We start from the raw sequence: 19384 nt of genomic DNA, 5'->3' as shown, positions 1-19384 counted from the left end.
CTGATCAGTTTTCTTTCTAGTTGGGGAGAAAGTGGGGGTGGAGGGAGAGTTTCACCAAAGTTCTCCATGAGCTAATACCCAGTTGTGGTTGTAATGGTGCCTCTTCAACCTCCCTGCTAAGAATATCGGAGCAGATTTTCTACAGCCAACCTTCAGACCAGAAGCCTCTTCATTTGGGACAGTATCTGTGAGACATGGGGACTCACAAAGTAAAGTGCTTAATGAAAAGGAGCAGGTTATCCGCTTAAAGAACTACTTGTTCTTCCCCAAAACATTGCTTCCTTGCCTATCCATTCGGCCATGGTCTCAATAGCCTGAACAACAACCTCTATCAAGCCACTCCTGCTGCTTCCAGTCTTTCATTTATCTCCCAGCCATTAACAACATTTCCTGCTGGCCCAGACATTGAACTGAGCGAGTTCCTGCAGGTGGTGGCCAGCTATCCTGTTGGGCGAACCCCTGGCCCAGATGCGATCCCTTATACTATCTTTAAAGTGAATACCTCATTGTGGGCTCACCTTTTGACTAACATATTAAATACTATATTAGTCACAGCCCTCCGCCCCATCCCCCCCAAGAATTTGATCCATACCACAATCGTTCCCATTTTGAACAAGCATTGGCATAGCAAATAGGTCTCGCCTTTGGGCCCTCATAAGTGTTCAGCCATGCAACAGTTGATTTTGTTGCACCAAGGATATTGTGCTGGATAACTAAACACTTATAAGGTCCCAAAGGCGAGACCTATTGGCTATGCCAATGCTTGTTTACTTTGTCTCCTGCACATTGTTGTTTTTTGTGCCTGTGTATTTTTGTGCCTCTGTCTCTTGTTGCCTTGTTGCCTTTTGTGCCTTATTGCTCTTCTTTTTTCACTGCTGACTCCACGGCCCTCCCTCTCTGCCTGTTCCTGCTCCCGCCACCCCACCTGCTATCTCTCCCCTAACCCCACTTAATGGCGGCCACTGTGCGGCCGCACACAGCGGGTGCGCCGTTGGCACCCCAAAGGCACGCTTGTCTGCACCCGTCGGCGACCTGACAGTGACCAGCGCCAGGGACCCTGGCCCTCCGGCCTCCCACTGCTATGACTCAGCAACCCTCCTCGCATTCAACCCCGGAAGAAACAACAACTGCCAGCTATCAACGCCGAACATCACCCAAGGCCAGTTCTCCCGTGGACACTGCCGCCACATCTTCACCCACCTCCAGACCCCTACTGCTACTACCAACCCACCGGACACCAGAGAGCCCAAACCCCTGAGCAGCATCCTCCTCAAAGTACGCTCCCTACATAGACACACAGTAGAAATCTGGGACCTCCTTAACACCCTCTCACCCGACGTCGCCTTTCTCAGAGACCTGGACTAACGTCAGCTCTGCACCCGACTTCGCAACCGCCATCCCCGACCAGTAGAAGATCCAGAGGAAAGACTGCCCTAACAACCTGCAGGTCCACTCGCCATAGTACACAAAAACTCCCTCTGACTCACAACAGCAAGCTCAAACAAAGCCTCACCCCCAATGGAATACCTCCACTTCCAGATCCAGACCAACTCCAGAATGACTCTATGCGGAACTCTTGTCTACAGACCCCCCGCACTCTGTGCACCGTTCGCCACTGCGAACGCAGACCTCATCGTGCCCTCGCCTCCACAGACTACGCATTGCTTGGAGACCTGAATTTCCACCTCAACAACCTCAGCGACCCCGAACTCCACCACCCTGCTAGACAACCTCGCCAACATCGGACTGAAGCAGCTCCTCACTGCCCCCACCCACAACGCAGGACACCCTTGACCACATCTTCGCAGGAGGAAACAACATCTGCTTCAACCACGGATGTATGACGTTACAACGCATGCTATTACAACGCATACCTTTACAACGCATTTTTTACAACGCTAGTACTATTACAACGCAATACTTTACAACGAATTCTGTTACAACGCCAAACCTATTACAATACTGAAAAGTGCTGTTACAACGAAGTATATTACAACGCATACCATTACAACGCGATTTTTTTAATTAAATTAAAAGTACAATAAAATCTGGCACGGGATGCAGGGAAATTAGGGGTTTTAGGGTGGGGAAGTGTATTAAAACGTGGAGAAGAACTGTACGTAAATCGTCTGAAACGCATTACCAAATTAATACTCGGGTATTAAAATTAATACTCGAGTATTAAAATTAATACTCAAAATTCCCCCAAAAAATCCGTTTTCACACGTTACTAAGCTTTTAAAAAATAACGAAACAATAAATAACATAACAAACACATTTTTAACATGATTAGATCGCAAAGTAAGTAAACCAACTGAAACATAACACACATACACATAGGCGCCATTTTACCCATCTCACTTGTAAAACTTGTCCTACCACAGTTTCTATGTAAACAATACCAAAAGACATGTTCCAAAATGGATGCCAAAACGGAGCAAATGAATGAAAACAATATTTGTTAAAAAGCATTTTTAAATTATCATTTTCCACAGTAAAACAAAGCATTAAAAAAAACACATCGAACGCAGTTTTTAAAAAAATTAATAGTGACACACAGTAAAACTTATAAATACAAGTGAGACACCATTTTGCACTCAGTTGATTATCAACTAGCAGAGAGAGCAGACGTAATAAGCTGACCCTCTGTCACCTGCACTGCGACCTCCTCAGAGAGAGCACGGAATTCACAACAGAGCAAGTACTAGTAAGTTATTAATATATATGTAAACGATAGTTTTTAGAAAAATATATTTTCTTAAACCACAAACAATATTTTTTCACTTAATAATAAAAACTTAAGAAATGAACTGTTTCCAATATATTATCAATAAAATAAAACTCAAAATTAAAACAAGTAATTTATTTTCCTCATCCAGAAAATCGGAAGATTTTTACATTCAACAGCAGCTGAACCTATTTGGACATCCCCACCACGTAAACGACTGACAAACTCAATTGTTTAGGTAAATGTTATTTTTGTGTCATGGTTTTACTTGTAAAATTTATTTATAAAAATTTCATAAAGTCATGTATGCCAATGGTGTTTTTTTTAAATACTCAATCACACCGCATAAAAATCAAAATTTTCTTTTTATAACCAACGTTGACAAAGGAACAATTTTTTTTTTTTTTTTTCTCCACCAGTGAACATCTTTTCACAAAAACCTTTTAACCTCCAGCAAACATCAGGATAAAGGCACGATAACAAAATACCTACTAGAAAAGGTATGTTTTCTTTCCCATTTTATTATAACGATACATTAGAAAACCTTTCTTTTGCAATTATTCCTCCTGTCTCGTACCTAATTTGAAAACTAATGGATAGTTTTGAGAAACAATATTCAATTTCTTCTGTACGAAAGAGCACCATCAGTGATATTTTTGTGTAGGGTAGGGGTACATATCTATATTTCTACTACAGTAATGTGTTTTAATTAGGACAGTATCATGTAGTACTAGTTATATTGTATGTCTGTTTAATTTTAAAAAAACTCAAGTACTACATTTCTACCCACCGTTAATTATCTTTTTTTCGCCTTTTTTCCAGAACAGAAAAGATTTTTTTTCTCAAAACTAAAAGTTTGAGCCAACAAAGAAAAACATCCTCTACCACCTCATCCACAAAAGCAAATTCTCAAAAACAAGGTATTTTTTTACAGCACGGATTCTTTACCTTCAAAATATTTGACTAACTATCACATAGCTAAATTTCAAAGAAATAATCAATGTAATTATGATTACATTTTCAAATTTTAGATTTATATTTCATGTCTAAAGAATGTATTTTTCATTACGGAAATAGTTATGTGCAGCAACTTATATCACATGTGCAATTTTTGTGGAATAATTTTACTAAACACATTTCTCAACATCGTTCTGTTTTCAAAGTTTTTTCTTTTTTCACTTTTCCAGACATTTATTTATCCATTCCCCAACAAATCACCTCAAAAGTGTCTACACAAACCGACTCAGCAATACCACTGAACAGGAGTCTGCCACAAAACCAAATCGGAAAAAAAGGTAATTTAGACAAACATTGTAAGTTGCAACAATTTTTAAAATGTACCATGCTGTAGAGGTAATAATTTACTTTTCCAAAATCTGGAAGGTGCAGCAGTAGGGTAAGTGTTGGATAGTGTAGGGGTATTAATTTACTATTCTAACTCCAGGGGGTGCAACAGTAGGGTAAGTGTTGGATAGTGTAGGGGTATTAATTTACTATTCTAACTCCAGGAAGGTGCAGCAGTAGGGTAAGTGTTGGATAGTGTAGGAGTATTAATTTACTATTCTAACTCCAGGAAGGTGCATCAGTAGGGAAAGTGTTGGATAGTGTAGGGGTAACAATTTACTATTCTAACTCCAGGAAGGTGCTGCAGTAGGGAAAGTGTGGGATAGTGTAGGGGTATCAATTTACTATTCTAACTCCAGGAAGGTGCTGCAGTAGGGAAAGTGTTGGATAGTGTAGGGGTATCAATTTACTATTCTAACTTCAGGAAGGTGCATCAGTAGGGAATGTGTCGGATAGTGTAGGGGTAACAATTTACTATTCTAACTCCAGGAAGGTGCTGCAGTAGGGAATGTGTTGGATAGTGTAGGGGTAACAATTTACTATTCTAACTCCAGTAAGGTGCATCAGTAGGGAAAGTGTGGGATAGTGTAGGGGTATTAATTTACTATTCTAACTCCAGGAAGGTGCTGCAGTAGGGAAAGTGTGGGATAGTGTAGGGGTATCAATTTACTATTCTAACTCCAGGAAGGTGCTGCAGTAGGGAAAGTGTGGGATAGTGTAGGGGTATCAATTTACTATTCTAACTCCAGGAAGGTGCTGCAGTAGGGAAAGTGTTGGATAGTGTAGGGGTATCAATTTACTATTCTAACTCCAGGAAGGTGCATCAGTAGGGAAAGTGTTGGATAGTGTAGGGGTATCAATTTACTATTCTAACTCCAGGAAGGTGCATCAGTAGGGAAAGTGTTGGATAGTGTAGGGGTATCAATTTACTATTCTAACTCCAGGAAGGTGCATCAGTAGGGAAAGTGTTGGATAGTGTAGGGGTATCAATTTTCTATTCTAACTCCAGGAAGGTGCATCAGTAGGGTAAGTGTTGGATAGTGTAGGGGTAACAATTTACTATTCTAACTCCAGAAAGGTGCATCAGTAGGGAAAGTGTGGGATAGTGTAGGGGTATTAATTTACTATTCTAACTCCAGGAAGGTGCATCAGTAGGGAAAGTGTTGGATAGTGTAGGGGTATCAATTTACTATTCTAACTCCAGGATGGTGCAGCAGTAGGGTAAGTGTTGGATAGTGTAGGGGTATTAATTTACTATTCTAACTCCAGGAAGGTGCATCAGTAGGGAAAGTGTGGGATAGTGTAGGGGTATCAATTTACTATTCTAACTCCAGGAAGGTGCTGCAGTAGGGAAAGTGTTGGATAGTGTAGGGATATCAATTTACTATTCTAACTCCAGGAAGGTGCATCAGTAGGGAAAGTGTTGGATAGTGTAGGGGTATTAATTTACTATTCTAACTCCAGGAAGGTGCATCAGTAGGGAAAGTGTTGGATAGTGTAGGGGTATCAATTTACTATTCTAACTCCAGGATGGTGCAGCAGTAGGGTAAGTGTTGGATAGTGTAGGGGTATTAATTTACTATTCTAACTCCAGGAAGGTGCATCAGTAGGGAAAGTGTGGGATAGTGTAGGGGTATCAATTTACTATTCTAACTCCAGGAAGGTGCTGCAGTAGGGAAAGTGTTGGATAGTGTAGGGATATCAATTTACTATTCTAACTCCAGGAAGGTGCATCAGTAGGGAAAGTGTTGGATAGTGTAGGGGTATCAATTTACTATTCTAACTCCAGGAAGGTGCAGCAGTAGGGTAAGTGTTGGATAGTGTAGGGGTAACAATGTGCTATTCTTACTCCATGAAGATGCATCAGTAGGCAAAATAAAGGATTGAGTACATGTTATGTTTTGTATACAAATATTAATAAATATCAAGCTAAATGTTTTATCTTTTCTCCTTTTTTCAGATAATGTCTAGCCTTGGAGCAGCTAACTTCGTTAAATCCAGGAAGGGCAAAAATCTGTTAAACCATGGTGGATACATATATAGTAAGGAAAGAATAAGTTTAACTAGAAATCATTGGAGGTGCGTGCAATACTACACTACCCATTGCAGTGGCAGAGCGGTTACTGTTGATAATTTGGTTGTGAAAACCACAGAACATAACCACTCTGCCTCTGCAATGGATGTAGAAATCAGAGAGACAATTAATGAGATGAAAGCTATTGCAAGCACCTCCAATGATTCTACAGGATCCATTTTAAGGGAGGTTGCACAGCATGTCCCCAGTCATGTTGCTAGCAACATGCCTATAATACCCAATTTGAGAAGAATTATTCAGAGACAAAAGCAGGCAAGTAATATTCAATTGTCTACACCACATACATTCTCTGACATTAGAATTCCTCATGATCTTTCTATTTCTTTTTCTGATGAACCTTTCCTTCTGCATGACAACGAAAACCCTCAGAAGCGTATTTTAATTTTTAGTACCCCCCGTAACCTTGCTAAGTTAGAAAGTAGTGAAATTTGGATGATGGATGGGACGTTTAAAAGTACACCCCATCCTTTCACTCAAATTTACACTATACATGCTAAGATTAACAATAGTGTAATTCCCTTAGTGTATAGTTTGCTACCTGATAAGACTTCTGCAACATACACTGAACTTTTATCAGTGATTAAAAGCAAAACATCTGCAAGTCCTCGAAAAATAATAATCGATTTCGAATTGAGCATGATCAATGTGATCACCAAAACGTACACGGATACCCAAATTCAGGGATGTTTTTTCCATTTTTCGCAGGCATTTTGGCGTAAACTACAAAAAACATCCCTAGTTGCAGAATATTCTCGGGATAGCAAATTACAGTTTGAACTAAAAAAATTAACTGCACTTTGTTTTGTTCCTCCCGAAAGTGTGGACGAGTACTACACTGGAATTATAGAATCTGTTTATTATACGAGTAACGAGGAAAAATTGGCACCCATTCTAAATTATTTTGAGGACACATGGATTGGACACCTAAGCAGATCGGGTCGCAGGAGGAAGCCACGATTCCATGTGGAGTGGTGGAACTGCTACACGAGTTGTTTAGAGGGAGAGGCCAAAACAAACAATGCCATTGAGGGGTGGCATAACTCCTTCAATCATACAATTGGAAAACCACATCCGAACTTCTACTCATTTTTGGAAACTTTGAAGAAGGAGCAAAGTTTCCAAGAAATGAGATTAGCACAAACACTCGCAGGTAGTCTAAACCCACGAGTAACAGTCAAAACAAGGGAAATGTCTGAGAGACTATTGGCAATTCTACAACAGTTTTCGTTGTGTGTGGCTATAGACTACCTCGAAAATCTTTCTAACATTCTTTCTTTTTAAAACAATGAATTTGCTTACTTTCCTGCTTTGCTAAAAATTATAGTAATTACAATGATTCAATTGGCATACAAAGTTTTTTTTTAAAAAATTTTTTTCAAATTAATAAGTCGGGTTTTTTCCATTTTTTCAAACAAATCTTCATTTCATCAAAACTAAACCAATGTTGAAAAATTTTACTGTTCCATAGTATTCGAACCATTTATCATTATCGGTACGCCATTTTTCAAATTATCGAAAAAATCCAATTTAAATTCCGTCAAAACCAATCACCAAAACTCAATCCGAACTATAAAATAGAAATTAAACCATATTCCTTAATACACATTGCAGCTGAATTTTCATTTGTATTTCAAAATAAGATTTACAAAATATTAAAGTACGCACAATTTTTTTACCAAGAAATGAAGATCGACAGTACATCTTTATCTTCGGAAACAAAGAAATCAACTGTCTAAACCGTAACTTTTTATTTAGAAAGAGTTACATACTTTTTTAAAATAACTAACTTACTTTCAGCGACCCGACATAGGCATGTATTAATGACATTAATGTGGACATGTTTAACAACTTTTAAAACATCTATTAGTTTTCCAGCAACCTCCCCTTATTCTTTCCTTACTATATATGTATCCCTTAAAAAGGTTTAATCTATAATATCAACAGAAAATATTTCCTACCTGGACGCAGATCAGCTTCCTGCTGCTTCCTCCTCCGATGCTCTGCAAAATGGCGTATTACGTCGACGCACACGTCCTTACGTCATCGCGTGCTTCTCTATTTATGGCGGACTACTTTTTTACATTCAACTGTAATTAAATGTTAATATATGTAAATAAAATATTTATATTTTGTTTAAAAAATGAAACTTACTTTGAAAAATTAATGAAAAATATGTTTAATTTTTTCATGTTTTTTAAATCAAATAAAATAGTGAAATAAATATTTGTTTCCTATCATTATTTTTAATTAAGTTTTTAAATCTCCAATATTGTATTTTAATAACTGTAAAATTACTTAATATGTTCCTTACCTTGGCTCTATTGCCTTTTCCTTTCAAAACTTCCTCTTACTTCACTTTCTGTACCTTCTTTTCTTGTTCCGCGGGCTGTATATGCTGAGGCTGCCAAAATAAATAAAGGACAAACACGCTCATAGACTTCAATGGAAAACCGTGGGAAATAATTTCAAAAAGTAAGTTATAATTGTTATTTCTGATTTCTAAATTTTAAAAATGTTAAATTGGTATAATTAATACTTTAAATATTTTTTTATGTAGATTTTAATTTTTTAAATATATTATTAATTTATTTATATAATAAATTAATCAAAAATACACTTCCATTTATTTATAAAAGGACACTTTCTTTTAAACATATAAATACTCTTGTCTTTTCATATGTGATAAAAATACTCTAGTATTTAAAAATAGGTACTCAATCATTTTTCTATATATTTAAATATTATATACTCTTTAATGTTTAAGAAAACTTATTTTTAAGTAGATAAATACTCAACATTTAAAATAAGTTTTTATTAAGTATCTATTTTTTATATTTTAAAACACTAAACTAAATGTTCAAGTATTAAATTTTAAAAACTCAAGTATTAATCATTTCTACATAATAAAATACACATGCATTAATATTTTGATTATCTACTCACTTTTTTGAAACTACTATAGAAACTTAAAATACTAAACTATTATTTTATCACCAAACAAACCAAACTTTTCTACCAGGCACAATACTCAAGTATTATTATTTTTATAAACTACTCACTTTTTTCAAATAAATATTGCATTTTTTAAAATTTTTTAAATACTCAAGTATTTTTTTTACTGCTAACCAACCAAACTTTTCTACCAGAAAAAATACACAAGTAATAATTTTTTTATTAACTACTGCCCTTTTTTTAATTAGAATTGCTATATTAAAAAAAAAAAAAAAATACTCAAGTATTAATTTTAATGCTACCCAACTAATAATATTTAGATAAATATTTTGCAAAAAAAAAATGCGTTGTAATAGTATATGCGTTGTAAAAGTACTTACATTATAATATCTTGCGTTGTAAACACATGCATTGTAAATACATGCGTTGTAAAAGCATTTCCACCAAATGCGTTGTAAAGGTATATGCGTTGTAAAGGTACTTACCATATAATGGAACGCGTTGTAAAAGCATGCGTTGTAAAAGTTTTAGCGTTGTAAAAAATGCGTTGTAATAGCACAGCGTTGTAAAAGTTGCGTTGTAAAGGTAGTTCCCCTTCAACCACACCACGCAACCCCTCTGGACAGACCACCCATGTGTCCACTTCCCCTTCTCGAAACCCATCGTACACAAGCCTACACCACGCCCCCATGCAGAAACTGGAGCAAGATCACCAAAGAGCACCTCAACTCCGCCCTTAGCCGCACTCCTCCTCCCACCATGACCGACGCCAATTCTGCAGCCAACGAACTCTACAGATGGCTCACCGACTGCGCAAACACGCCGGCGCCCTTCCAGAACTCTGACAGACAACGCACCTCGAAAACCTCCTGATTCACCACTGACCTCCGGGAATCCAAGGTCACTTGCTGACGACACGAGAAAGCATGGTGAAAAAGCAAAACCTCAGAAGCACACACCACCTACAAGACCGCTATGACAGAACACCGCCAACTCATCAGGTCCACGAAGTGGAACTTCATCCAGGACAGAATCCTCTCCAACTCCTGCAACTCTAAGGAACTCTTCAGCATCATACAAGAATTCCCCAAACCCCCCCGGTGAAACCTCAGATGTCCCTATCTCCCAAGATCTCTGCAACAAACTTGGCTCCTTCTTCCATCACAAGATCAAGACTCTCTACGACAACTTCAACTAACAGAACCAAGGCACAGACACTACACCAGCCACCAGCAACGCACCTAGCCGACCATCACCGCCTAGAACTCGGTCACCACAGAAGACACTGCAAACCTATGAGGAGCATTTACTCTGGAGCCACCACTGACCACTGACCCCTGCCCACCGCACATCTTCCAAAGAGCCGCCTCCACCATATCACCCAAACTACGACGTACTGTCATCTGTTCCCTCGAAACAGGCACCTTCCCTGATAACTGGAAATGCACAGAAGTCAAAACCCTCCTCAAAAAGCCCTCTGTAGACCTGACAGACCTCAAGAACTACAGACCCATCCCTCGCCTGCCCTTAGCTGCCAAAGTCACTGAGACGATTGTCGACAATCATCTCACAAACTTCATAGAATTCAACTCGATCCTTGACACTTCTCAATCCGGATTCAGCAGCAACTAGAGCACTGGGACCACCCTCCTAGCGGCCACGGATGACATCCGCACCCTCCTCGACCAAGGCCTCATGGCAGCACTCATCCTACTGGAACTCTCAGCAGTCTTCAACACTGTCTCCCACCGCACACTAGCCGCCAGACTCCACGACGCTTGCACACAGGGAACTGCCCTAGACTGGATCCGCTCCTTCCTTGCCAACAGAATTTAAAGAATCAGGATCCCGTCCTTCCTCTCCAAACCCATAGAGATCGGATGCGTAGTACCCCAAGGATCCTCACTAGGCCCCACGATCTTCAATATCTACATAGCCCCAATCACAGCCATTGTCAGAAAATACAGACTCAGCATAGTATCCTACGCCGAGGACACACAGCTCATACTCTCCCTCACCAAGGAATGCAACATCACCAGACAGCTTTCAGGAAGGAATGTAGGATGTCACATCCTGGAAGAGCAGCAGCTGCCTGAAGCTCAACTCGGAGAAGACAGAAGTCCTTGTCCCTTGATCCACCCCCTCCGCGTGGGACAACACCTGGTGGCCACGTGCCCTCGGGAACCCTCCCACACCCACAGACCACACCTGCAACCTCGGCATCATACTCGACTCCTCCCTCACCATGAACTGACAGATCAATGCTGTATCTTCCACATGCTTCAACACCCTCTGCATACTCTCCGTAAAACCTTCAAGTGGATCCCCCCCAAAGCCAGGAAGACTGTCACCCACTCACTCATAACCAGCAGACTGGACTACGGAAACATGCTCTATGCCGGAATTAACAAATATCTACTCCACAAACTCCAGTCCATCCAGAACACTGTAGCCAGACTCGTCCTCGGCATCGCACGACAAGACCACATCACCCAGCAGCTACGAAAGCTCCACTGGCTCCCGGTCAAAAAGAAGCTGCTCACTCATGCTTACAAATCCCTCCACAACACCGGACCCCAATACCTCAACGAAAGGATCTTCTTCCACGCCCCCAAGAGAAACCTTTGCTCCGCCGACCTCTTCCTGGCCGATATCCCTCGCATCTGGAGAGCCATAACGGGAGGAAGAGCCTTGTCCTACATTGCGGCCAAGACCTGGAACAAACTACCCCTCAGTATCAGACGAAACCCCACCCTGCAAGCATTCAGGATGAGCCTCAAAAACTGGCTTTTTGGATGACTCAGAGCTGCCCGATATCGCCCCCAGGGCCTTGAGACCCCCATGGGCGAGTAGTGTGCTTCATAAATCCCTGATTGATTAATTAGATGAGTGCGCATGCGCTGCTCTGTGAGGCATGCTGTATTGCCGTATGTACTTGTAGCCCCACACACTCTCTGCCTATATTTGTCATTGGCTTGTGTCATTGTCTTTCATGAATGCTGGCTTCTGATTGGTTAATAGGCTTGTTAGTCCCTCCTTAGTACCGCCTTGTTTTAATGTGTAACCTCCCATGAGGACTGACCCTTTTACTTTGGTTGTTACACGTATGCTTTAATTAGAACTTGGGAGCACTATTTTCTTAATTGGCTTTCTTCTGCCTGCTATTGAAGGCACAACACTCTCTCTCTCTCTCTCTTACAATGCTTTTAAAAAAAATTTAAGCAGCATGGCCACCTCAGATGGGATAATGGCCGACATCTTTTCTTATACTTGAACATGGGCGTGCTTGTTTTGATTTAGCATGTGTAAGGATGCCGCAACAGGAAAGTCAGGTGCGGCTAAGCTGGTTTGTGTCAATGAAACATGGTAAGCAACAATTATGTAGAATCATAGTCTCATATGCGAATCCAAGGATGTCAGTATGCCAACGTGGTGTTTCTCTTCGCATGGTGTAACATGGTATTCAAGATATTTTCTGAGAGGTAGTGGAGTTGATGCATTTGCAGCTGATATATTGGCAGACAATACAGCGGTAGAGGATGTAGTACTAAACAGCTATTCCAAAATTTAAGAAACTGAAAGTGTCGCAGAAATCATTGCATGTAAGACAGGATGAGTCTTCATGCTTAATTTAATGTCATCCTGTATACTTCTGGGACATATTTCTAAAAGGCAAGTATATGCTCACAACAAATACAGGTCTGTGCATCTAAAAGGCTGGTGGGTATACGGTAGAGTTAGTAACATATCAAGCCAATGTCTCTAGAGACCCAGTTGAGTCTGCTACACAGTAAGGAAATATATTTTGAAGAATGGCTTGATACTCTGTATAAAAATGATTAAAATGGGGCCTCTTGAATACTGGAAGAGCTAAAATGGATACATTCAACCTGAACATACATCTGAAAGCTTGGGTCAAAGAAGGGCGCACGTTAGGTGGATGCATCTGAAGGGAGGACGGATTAGGAGCGCAGTTCCTCTAGTCTGGAGATAGAGCATGAAAAAATAGCTTCTTTAAAGAGGAGCAACTTTTCTTACCTGAATTGAAGTAGTATATAAAAAGAAACTTTTCAACTGAAATGATTGCACCAATCTAGCACAGGCTGATTCAAAAGCATAGATTTCTTCGGACACAGAGATGTGACATGGTCCAGGAGCAACACATCTTGTTGGTAGCAGGTATGCAGGGTAGGCAACCTTCCTGCCACGTTACAATCCGCTCAAGACATTTTGCAATCTGTACTCTACCGCAGCAGAAAACAGAGTGGTAACAACAGGCGGCAAACCATCTTCCTTGCATCAATTAGAGGGCAAAATACAGAAGCGGGGGGTGGGGCAAATGGGGTACTCCGTGTACAGAAAAGAAAGAGAAGTGGGTTTTGTGTGTGTGTGGGGGGAGAACCCCCATGTAACTTCCCATACATAAATATTAATGGTAAGAAGAGGCAGGCCAGCTGCAAAAGAAGCACAAAAGCAAGCGGCCACAGACAGCTCTCGTTTAATGATGCCGAGCCTCTCAACAAACATATAGGGACACAGGGGAAGTGGCACAGAGGCATAAACGTATCTTGAATATCCAAGGATCCTCTTAGCACTGTGGTGGAGGAAATCCTCTGTGACACAGTAGAGCAGAGGGCTTCAAGCAGGGGAGTGTGCCCCCCAGGGATCTGTGGATGTATTCCCAGGGGATGCACATGCCTCTGTAAGTACTTGTAAATGAAGACGGCCTGGAAGCAACTTTGTTTATTTGGCGTATTTCCAGGCTCACTTCATTTTCATGCAGGGTTTAATTGCTTAAAAAAACAGGGAACTGTAATCATTGTGGTGGGGTCAAAGACTTAACTAAAAAGAACCAAATATTCTGTGTCTTGTTTTTTCATCTTCAGGGAACTACATTTAAAAAACACACACATCTTGAATGCAAGCTAAATGAAAGTTAAACTTATCAGTGATAAATGCAGTCTTTTACTTTATGAAACCTCGGTTGGTTAATATGATCACTGCAGATGTCTGTATATGTGGTCAGAGAGCCAAAGAACTGAATCCTGATTGGTGCAGTGGGCAATACTAACTTGAGTATTTATAGTGTTGCGAGGTACCACCCCGTTACAAAAAGCAATATGAATGTATGTTTAAATTGTATTTCACACAGTATAAGATAGCATGCAGCAACATGATTTCGATTTAATATAAACAACTGCTGTCAAAGTAAAAATGTTAGTAATATGCATTCTGTAGATAATGCAAGCGTTTTTATAGTGACCCCTAAAAGTATGCTCTCCAGAACTCGGCAGATAACACCCTTGTGTTAAGTCTCAAAAAGAATAAACTCTTGTCATGATAAGAATTCAAGTGACTCCATCAATTAGAAGCCTAGACTGGCTCCCAAGCATCTTTTGCATTTGGTTACCAACCAAATGCATATTGGTATATTTCTTTCAGGTAGCATACTCTCTGGTGAGAAAACCTGTTTCTTCTTTAGCTCACTGTCCCTTCTTCAGCTGCACAACACAGGAGACCCTAAAATTCGCTCCCACCTACCCTCGCTTCACTTTCACCCAGAGGCATCTCAAGATCCCAATTAATATTGAGGGCCGCTGTTTTTAACAAAAACTATGGGAACAGTTTAGGAAAATGGGCATGTTGGTCCTAGCAGATTCTGCCCACTTCGAATTTTGTCCAGATGTTCTTTCAGGTGAGCTGAGAGGGACAATGGCAGGGAGAAGACCGGCAGGGTCCCATCCTGACCCAGAGTCCTGATAGTCCGAACCCCTGGGGCCTCATAGTAATGCCCAAGGAGAAAGAGGAAAAGAGCAAGATCAATGCATAACGTTGAAGAGATGGCCCAGAGGAGGTAACGCTATGAGGGGCTAACTTTGTCATTTACAAATTGAAAAAGACCGCCTTCTCAGAGGGATACCCTGAGGAAGGTGATGAGTTATGTGGTCTCATTTGTTTATAGGGCAATCACTGCTGTTAGTGCAACAGATGCAGTGGCACTGAGGCCAGGGTTTGAGGGGGCACTGCACCCAAATTATAACTGTAGTATTGATAAACAAGCATTGGCATAGCCAATAGGTCTCGCCTTTGGTATATTGTTAGCTTGTAGTTATGGTTTATCTAATTGTATGTGAACCCTTTAATATATGCAGCGGGTATGTTGTTGAACTACTAATAAGAGTGTAGGACAATAAACAGATTTCTAAAGTGCAATTCTAAAATTGTAAACTAAATTTGTGAATGCTGAAGTGTATAAATAGAATAATTTCCTTTTCATGTATTTGCTGTTACATTGTTTGTGCACATCTAAACCACTCAATTAGAGCAATGCAGTTGTTATTGTTTTGTTAACTAATACCATTGGAGCTACCTGCTCTTTTTTGGCCCTTTGTAAGTGTTTATTCAAAGATATTAATATTGGGTTGTATAGGAATACCTGATAATTTGTTGTTATAGTACATTTTATTGCAAAAGGTTCACACACATTTTTTATTACTATCAAGTAACATATGTGGCAAAAAACACTCTTAATTTACATTTGTACATTTTTTTAAATATATTCATACTGTCGCAATATCCTTTGTGATTTCTTTAATAATTCCATTGCAAAATATTACCTCACATGTCCGTGGTAAATATGGCATTAGTGCATCGGATAATTCCTCTACATCTGTATTGATTTGAAACCAGTCCATTAGAATGTCATTGCTAATATCCATAGATTGATATGTGTCGGTATTTATCACTTGCGTTGTTATTGTACTTATTTCTTGCTCCGTTTTTTCTATCCCATATATTTTAATTTGAATTGTTTCTGATGGAGGTTCTGTCTCCTGTGAATAGATGTTAAAGTAAACATTAGGTTTGTGCAAATGTTTTTGGGTATTATTGTGCTTAACATTTCTAGAATTTGTACTTACTTGAAGTTGGCTGTGTCTTGTTGTATTTAATATTTTTTCGTTGTTGAACTCATGTACTGTGACATGGGTTATTTTTACATATTGTCCAATTTTAATATTAAAGTTGGTTACTTCTCCCCATAATGTTATTTTTACAAAGTCCGTTGAATCCTTTATTGGTATGGATTTTAAAAGAGTTTCTTGTCCGCCGATAAATACTGTTTTAATTTCTTCTACCTTGAAAAAAAAAACTATATTAGTTATTTTTTTTAGAGGTAGGTTTTTCGTTAGTGTAAGAGTTTACTGGCACATGCATCGACAATGCCATTTGCGATTCCTTATTAGCACAACATAAGGATTCGCTAATAAGGAATAGCAAAAGGCTATGCATGTAGAAATCGCTTAAAAAATAGCGATTTCTAAACATTCCTTAATTGCGACTCGCAAATTGCGGGTCGCAATTAAGGAATACCTCCCCATTCATTCTTATGGGCCTAACGGCCCATAGGAATGAATGGGAAGACATTCTCAATTTGCAATTCTCAATTAGAGAATCGCAAATTGAGAATGCAATTTCAAGGGTGCCAGGGTGTCAAAAGGACACCCTGTTGCACCCCTGAAATCTGCATATGAGTACATCTTGCACACACACATGCCCCAAGGGCATGTGTGTGTGTAAAATGGAACTTTGAAAAATGCACTTTAGTGCATCTTTCAACATTTTTGCAAATTACCATGAAGTTCAACTTCATGGTAATTTGCACACCCTATTAGCGAAATCGCAAGTTTTTTTACTTTAATGCATTGCATTTAAGGAATCTCACTTTGCGATTCCTTAAATGCAATGGAAATTTAAGTTATCGCAATTTAGAGATTACTTAAATTGCGAATTTTGCATTTGAGATGATGCATCCCAAATGCAAAAATACCGGTAGCAAAGGGGCAGATTCTGAGAATCTGCCCGTTTGCGACCGGTTTTTGCTTTGATGCATGTGGGCCATAGTGAGATAGTGATAGAGAGAGAGTTAAGGAGTTAGTTTGTGTGAGAGAGAGAGTTAGTAAGTGAGAGAAACAGTTAGATAGTGAGGTAGTTAGTGGGAGAGAGAGTAATTTAGTGAGAGAGAGAGAGAGCGTGAGATAGTTAGTGAGAGAGAGAGTGAGCGAGTAAAATAGTGTGAGCGAGTTAGTGTGAGAGTGAGGATTAGAGGGTTATTTATTGAGATAGTGATAGAGTTAGTTAGTGAGAGAGAGACATGGGGGCATATTCTCAAGGACCTATCGCCGAGTTAGAGGCACTTTATTGCCAACTAAAGTGGCGATAAATTCAGCGCACCATTCTCAAGCTGGTGCTAACAGCCGATATCACCAGTTTTCCGGCGATAGCAGCCGCAAAAAACATCGCCACAGATGACACGGCAACTAACGCTATTGAGATGCAGAGTAGGCATTCCCGTGCAAAAAGCCATGACAACACCACTTTGCAACATTCTCAACGACTAGCCAGATCGGCGATTAGATCACAAAACATGCGATAAGGCATGTTAGCAGCAGGGATTTATCACCTGCTCTTACCTGGTGTTAAGTCGGACGACAACCTGCACCATGAAAGAGAGCCCAGCCCAGAGCCACACCTGCAGAACGACAGATGCCATGGAGCCACTGATCATGCAGCTCGGAGCCCCAAGAGAGCCACCACAACCACACCCAGGACCCACCCAGGACCCTCTCCAGGGCCCCCCTCCCCCGGACAAAGAGATATCACATCAACTGCACGAAATCCTGAACAAAACAATTTGCCTGATGTCGCACAATCACAACAATCAATCAGTCATTCATCTTTGAATTTTAAAACAAAACAATTTATTCAAATTAAACCAAATACAACTATGTGGAACAGTCATGGTGGGTCTTCTCTGGAAAATCTGTAAGTCACAGCCTGCAAGACAAAAATTAAACATAAGAAGGTGTGCCATGCGCTAATCCAAGGACAGAGAGAGAGAGAAAGAGAGAGAGCATGAAAGGGAGAGAGAGATAGTGAAAGGAAAAGAGGGAGAGAGAGAGAGAGAGAGAGAGAAAGAGAACGAGAAAGAGAAAGAGAGAGAAATAAAAAGGGAAAGAGAGAAAGAGAAAGAGCGAGAGAAAGAGAAAGAAAGAGAGAGAGAGAGAGAGACAGAGTGAGAAAGAGAGAGAAAGAGTGAGAAAGAGCGAGACAGCAAAAGGGGGAGAGGGAGAGAGTGTGCCGACGCTGCGGACCCAAGCCTCACTGATCACCTGCTGCCACCGGTGTGTCTCCAACCACCGGTGTGTCTCCAACCACGTGCCGGTACACACTGCAGTCCACCAGGTCCCTTATCTGAAACAGATTCCCGAATCACGAATGGCAGAGTCTACATCATTGCACACGCCATCAGCGCTTGCCCGCACCTGCGCACACAGTTTGCTGCACACCAGGCCTTCCCACCGCCCAGCAGTGATTGGCCGCCCCTGCGCAACCAGGCCTCACTGCTCACCTTCCTCCACTGGCGTGTCTCCAAGAGGGCCCACCTCGTGCCGGTGCAATCTCCAAGCCAGGGTCCCGTGACCTTGACTGCCTCTACATCATGCAGCCTGCACCGCGGGCCACAAGGTCACACACCTAATTCTGGGTCTTGATTACACAATGGCAGAGATCATATCAGTGCACAGGGCATCATCGCAAGCTGCACATCCGCCCAACTCTTTAGGTGCCACTAACTGCGCTGCCCCTGGCTCAGGCCTACACTGCGGTCCAGCAGGGCTCACACAAATCCTTACTAGTCCGGAACGCCAGGATGGCGCATCATCGCAGGTTGCACACCCGCTCAGCACTTACGGTGCCCCTACCTCAGTGCACCGAAAGTTACCGTCCCATGGCGGTAGGCCCATGCCAGCCGCAGTGTATCCAGTGCCACCATCTGTGTACAACGCAAGTCATGGACCCTCTATGATTGAGTCCCATGATATGCCAGGTGGGCGCAGCCATGTCACCTCCGGCAGTGGGGAAGAACTGGGACACGTAGCGACGTGGTCTCCCCTTTATACGTCAGCCGAGTGGGCTGGATCGGCTTACGCCAGGCCAGCGCAGAGGTGTGAATAATTATCCTTGGGCTCTGGGCATGGTTCATTTCTGGGATGGACAGGAAACCAACTGATGCATGTGTCTCTGTCGCAGTGTCGGCGCCACACGGCCCGCAATCGACAATGTTGCAATTTTGCATGCACCCGGAGGGCGGCCGCGCACGAAGGGAATGTACAAGGAGCGCAAGACCGCTCGGGCTCTTGGATCATACATGCCAATTGTTGTGTGTGTTTCGCCATTGGTGCACCATAAGCCTAAGGCCTAGCCTC

The sequence above is a fragment of the Triturus cristatus genome, chromosome 4_1 (genome assembly GCF_964204655.1).
Source record: "Triturus cristatus chromosome 4_1, aTriCri1.1, whole genome shotgun sequence".
Taxonomy (NCBI): Eukaryota; Metazoa; Chordata; class Amphibia; order Caudata; family Salamandridae; genus Triturus; species Triturus cristatus.
This window is presented reverse-complemented; position numbering follows the sequence as displayed.